Below are 6000 nucleotides of genomic sequence, written 5' to 3'. Positions count from 1 at the left end.
GTGAAAGTAGGAGAATTAAGTGATTTTTCGCAAAACCTGAAAACGTCAAAAAATCTAATACCCGGCCAAGCCAAAAATGGCTGATTTTCAGCCAATTTTTTTTTTCCACAAATCAAACACGCACTATACCCCCTCTTTGGGAACTCTTTTGGGATGCTTTCCAACATAGTTTTAACCCTCTAGATGTAGAAGTAGGAGAATTAAGTGATTTTTCGCAAAACATGAAAACGTCAAAAAATCTAATACCCAGCCAAGCCAAAAATGGCTGATTTTCAGCCAAAATTTTTTTTCCACAAATCAAACACGCACTATACCCCCTCTTTGGAACTCTTTTGGGATGCTTTCCAACATAGTTTTAACCCCCTAGATGTAGAAGTAGGAGAATTAAGTGATTTTTCGCAAAACCTGAAAACGTCAAAAAATCTAATACACGGCCAAGCCAAAAAAGGCTGATTTTTTAGCCAAAAAACTTTTTTCCCCAAATCAAACATGCACTATACCCCCTCTTTGGGAACTCTTTTGGGATGCTTTCCAACATAGTTTTAACCCTCTAGATGTAGAAGTAGGAGAATTCAGTGATTTTTCGCAAAACCTGAAAACGTGAAAAAATCTAATACCCGGCCAAGCCAAAAATGGATGATTTTCATCCAAAATTTATTTTTCCACAAATCAAACAGGCACTATACCCCCTCTTTGGGAACTCTTTTGGGATGCTTTCCAACATAGTTTTAACCCTCTAGATGTGAAAGTAGGAGAATTAAGTGATTTTTTGCAAAACCTGAAAACGTCAAAAAATCTAATACCCGGCCAAGCCAAAATTGGCTGATTTTCATCCAAAATTTTTTTTTCCACAAATCAAACACACACTATACCCCCTCCTTGGAAACTCTTTTGGGATGCTTTCCAACATAGTTTTAACCCTCTAGATGTAGAAGTAGGAGAATTAAGTGATTTTTCGCAAAATCTGAAAACTTCAAAAAATCTAATACCCGGCCAAGCGAAAAATGGCTGATTATAAGCCAAAATTTTTTTTCCACAAATCAAACACGCACTATACCCCCTCTTTGGGAACTCTTTTGGGATGCTTTCCAACATAGTTTTAACCCCCTAGATGTAGAAGTAGGAGATTTAAGTGATTTTTCACAAAACCTGAAAACGTCAAAAAATCTAATACCCGGCCAAGCCAAAATTGGCTGATTTTCATCCAAAATTTTTTTTTCCACAAATCAAACACACACTATACCCCCTCCTTGGAAACTCTTTTGGGATGCTTTCCAACATAGTTTTAACCCTCTAGATGTAGAAGTAGGAGAATTAAGTGATTTTTCGCAAAACATGAAAATGTCAAAAAATCTAATACCCGGCCAAGCCAAAAATGGCTGATTTTCAGGCAAAAATTATTTTTCCACAAATCAAACACGCACTATACCCCCTCTTTGGGAACTCTTTTGGGATGCTTTCCAACATAGTTTTAACCCTCTAGATGTAGAAGTAGGAGAATTCAGTGATTTTTCGCAAAACCTGAAAACGTGAAAAAATCTAATACCCGGCCAAGCCAAAAATGGATGATTTTCATCCAAAATTTATTTTTCCACAAATCAAACAGGCACTATACCCCCTCTTTGGGAACTCTTTTGGGATGCTTTCCAACATAGTTTTAACCCTCTAGATGTGAAAGTAGGAGAATTAAGTGATTTTTCGCAAAACCTGAAAACGTCAAAAAATCTAATACCCGGCCAAGCCAAAAATGGCTGATTTTCAGTCAAATTTTTTTTTTCCACAAATTAAACACGCACTATACCCCATCTTTGGGAACTCTTTTGGGATGCTTTCCAACACAGTTTTAACCCTCTAGATGTAGAAGTAGGAGAATTAAGTGATTTTTCGCAAAACATGAAAATGTCAAAAAATCTAATACCCGGCCAAGCCAAAAATGGCTGATTTTCAGGCAAAAATTATTTTTCCACAAATCAAACACGCACTATACCCCCTCTTTGGGAACTCTTTTGGGATGCTTTCCAACATAGTTTTAACCCTCTAGATGTAGAAGTAGGAGAATTCAATGATTTTTCGCAAAACCTGAAAACGTGAAAAAATCTAATACCCGGCCAAGCCAAAAATGGATGATTTTCATCCAAAATTTATTTTTCCACAAATCAAACAGGCACTATACCCCCTCTTTGGGAACTCTTTTGGGATGCTTTCCAACATAGTTTTAACCCTCTAGATGTGAAAGTAGGAGAATTAAGTGATTTTTCGCAAAACCTGAAAACGTCAAAAAATCTAATACCCGGCCAAGCCAAAAATGGCTGATTTTCAGTCAAATTTTTTTTTTCCACAAATTAAACACGCACTATACCCCATCTTTGGGAACTCTTTTGGGATGCTTTCCAACACAGTTTTAACCCTCTAGATGTAGAAGTAGGAGAATTAAGTGATTTTTCGCAAAACCTGAAAACGTCAAAAAATCTAATACACGGCCAAGCCAAAAAAGGCTGATTTTTTAGCCAAAAAACTTTTTTCCCCAAATCAAACATGCACTATACCCCCTCTTTGGGAACTCTTTTGGGATGCTTTCCAACATAGTTTTAACCCTCTAGATGTAGAAGTAGGAGAATTCAGTGATTTTTCGCAAAACCTGAAAACGTGAAAAAATCTAATACCCGGCCAAGCCAAAAATGGATGATTTTCATCCAAAATTTATTTTTCCACAAATCAAACAGGCACTATACCCCCTCTTTGGGAACTCTTTTGGGATGCTTTCCAACATAGTTTTAACCCTCTAGATGTGAAAGTAGGAGAATTAAGTGATTTTTCGCAAAACCTGAAAACGTCAAAAAATCTAATACCCGGCCAAGCCAAAAATGGCTGATTTTCAGCCAATTTTTTTTTTCCACAAATCAAACACGCACTATACCCCCTCTTTGGGAACTCTTTTGGGATGCTTTCCAACATAGTTTTAACCCTCTAGATGTAGAAGTAGGAGAATTAAGTGATTTTTCGCAAAACATGAAAACGTCAAAAAATCTAATACCCAGCCAAGCCAAAAATGGCTGATTTTCAGCCAAAATTTTTTTTCCACAAATCAAACACGCACTATACCCCCTCTTTGGAACTCTTTTGGGATGCTTTCCAACATAGTTTTAACCCCCTAGATGTAGAAGTAGGAGAATTAAGTGATTTTTTGCAAAACCTGAAAACGTCAAAAAATCTAATACCCGGCCAAGCCAAAATTGGCTGATTTTCATCCAAAATTTTTTTTTCCACAAATCAAACACACACTATACCCCCTCCTTGGAAACTCTTTTGGGATGCTTTCCAACATAGTTTTAACCCTCTAGATGTAGAAGTAGGAGAATTAAGTGATTTTTCGCAAAATCTGAAAACTTCAAAAAATCTAATACCCGGCCAAGCGAAAAATGGCTGATTATAAGCCAAAATTTTTTTTCCACAAATCAAACACGCACTATACCCCCTCTTTGGGAACTCTTTTGGGATGCTTTCCAACATAGTTTTAACCCCCTAGATGTAGAAGTAGGAGATTTAAGTGATTTTTCACAAAACCTGAAAACGTCAAAAAATCTAATACCCGGCCAAGCCAAAATTGGCTGATTTTCATCCAAAATTTTTTTTTCCACAAATCAAACACACACTATACCCCCTCCTTGGAAACTCTTTTGGGATGCTTTCCAACATAGTTTTAACCCTCTAGATGTAGAAGTAGGAGAATTAAGTGATTTTTCGCAAAACATGAAAATGTCAAAAAATCTAATACCCGGCCAAGCCAAAAATGGCTGATTTTCAGGCAAAAATTATTTTTCCACAAATCAAACACGCACTATACCCCCTCTTTGGGAACTCTTTTGGGATGCTTTCCAACATAGTTTTAACCCTCTAGATGTAGAAGTAGGAGAATTCAGTGATTTTTCGCAAAACCTGAAAACGTGAAAAAATCTAATACCCGGCCAAGCCAAAAATGGATGATTTTCATCCAAAATTTATTTTTCCACAAATCAAACAGGCACTATACCCCCTCTTTGGGAACTCTTTTGGGATGCTTTCCAACATAGTTTTAACCCTCTAGATGTGAAAGTAGGAGAATTAAGTGATTTTTCGCAAAACCTGAAAACGTCAAAAAATCTAATACCCGGCCAAGCCAAAAATGGCTGATTTTCAGTCAAATTTTTTTTTTCCACAAATTAAACACGCACTATACCCCATCTTTGGGAACTCTTTTGGGATGCTTTCCAACACAGTTTTAACCCTCTAGATGTAGAAGTAGGAGAATTAAGTGATTTTTCGCAAAACATGAAAATGTCAAAAAATCTAATACCCGGCCAAGCCAAAAATGGCTGATTTTCAGGCAAAAATTATTTTTCCACAAATCAAACACGCACTATACCCCCTCTTTGGGAACTCTTTTGGGATGCTTTCCAACATAGTTTTAACCCTCTAGATGTAGAAGTAGGAGAATTCAATGATTTTTCGCAAAACCTGAAAACGTGAAAAAATCTAATACCCGGCCAAGCCAAAAATGGATGATTTTCATCCAAAATTTATTTTTCCACAAATCAAACAGGCACTATACCCCCTCTTTGGGAACTCTTTTGGGATGCTTTCCAACATAGTTTTAACCCTCTAGATGTGAAAGTAGGAGAATTAAGTGATTTTTCGCAAAACCTGAAAACGTCAAAAAATCTAATACCCGGCCAAGCCAAAAATGGCTGATTTTCAGTCAAATTTTTTTTTTCCACAAATTAAACACGCACTATACCCCATCTTTGGGAACTCTTTTGGGATGCTTTCCAACACAGTTTTAACCCTCTAGATGTAGAAGTAGGAGAATTAAGTGATTTTTCGCAAAACCTGAAAACGTCAAAAAATCTAATACGCGGCCAAGCCAAAAAAGGCTGATTTTTTAGCCAAAAAACTTTTTTCCCCAAATCAAACATGCACTATACCCCCTCTTTGGGAACTCTTTTGGGATGCTTTCCAACATAGTTTTAACCCTCTAGATGTAGAAGTAGGAGAATTCAGTGATTTTTCGCAAAACCTGAAAACGTGAAAAAATCTAATACCCGGCCAAGCCAAAAATGGATGATTTTCATCCAAAATTTATTTTTCCACAAATCAAACAGGCACTATACCCCCTCTTTGGGAACTCTTTTGGGATGCTTTCCAACATAGTTTTAACCCTCTAGATGTGAAAGTAGGAGAATTAAGTGATTTTTCGCAAAACCTGAAAACGTCAAAAAATCTAATACCCGGCCAAGCCAAAAATGGCTGATTTTCAGCCAATTTTTTTTTTCCACAAATCAAACACGCACTATACCCCCTCTTTGGGAACTCTTTTGGGATGCTTTCCAACATAGTTTTAACCCTCTAGATGTAGAAGTAGGAGAATTAAGTGATTTTTCGCAAAACATGAAAACGTCAAAAAATCTAATACCCAGCCAAGCCAAAAATGGCTGATTTTCAGCCAAAATTTTTTTTCCACAAATCAAACACGCACTATACCCCCTCTTTGGAACTCTTTTGGGATGCTTTCCAACATAGTTTTAACCCCCTAGATGTAGAAGTAGGAGAATTAAGTGATTTTTTGCAAAACCTGAAAACGTCAAAAAATCTAATACCCGGCCAAGCCAAAATTGGCTGATTTTCATCCAAAATTTTTTTTTCCACAAATCAAACACACACTATACCCCCTCCTTGGAAACTCTTTTGGGATGCTTTCCAACATAGTTTTAACCCTCTAGATGTAGAAGTAGGAGAATTAAGTGATTTTTCGCAAAATCTGAAAACTTCAAAAAATCTAATACCCGGCCAAGCGAAAAATGGCTGATTATAAGCCAAAATTTTTTTTCCACAAATCAAACACGCACTATACCCCCTCTTTGGGAACTCTTTTGGGATGCTTTCCAACATAGTTTTAACCCCCTAGATGTAGAAGTAGGAGATTTAAGTGATTTTTCACAAAACCTGAAAACGTCAAAAAATCTA

Source organism: Ranitomeya variabilis, chromosome 6, assembly GCF_051348905.1.
Source record: "Ranitomeya variabilis isolate aRanVar5 chromosome 6, aRanVar5.hap1, whole genome shotgun sequence".
Taxonomy (NCBI): Eukaryota; Metazoa; Chordata; class Amphibia; order Anura; family Dendrobatidae; genus Ranitomeya; species Ranitomeya variabilis.
Note: the sequence above shows the minus strand (reverse complement) of the source record.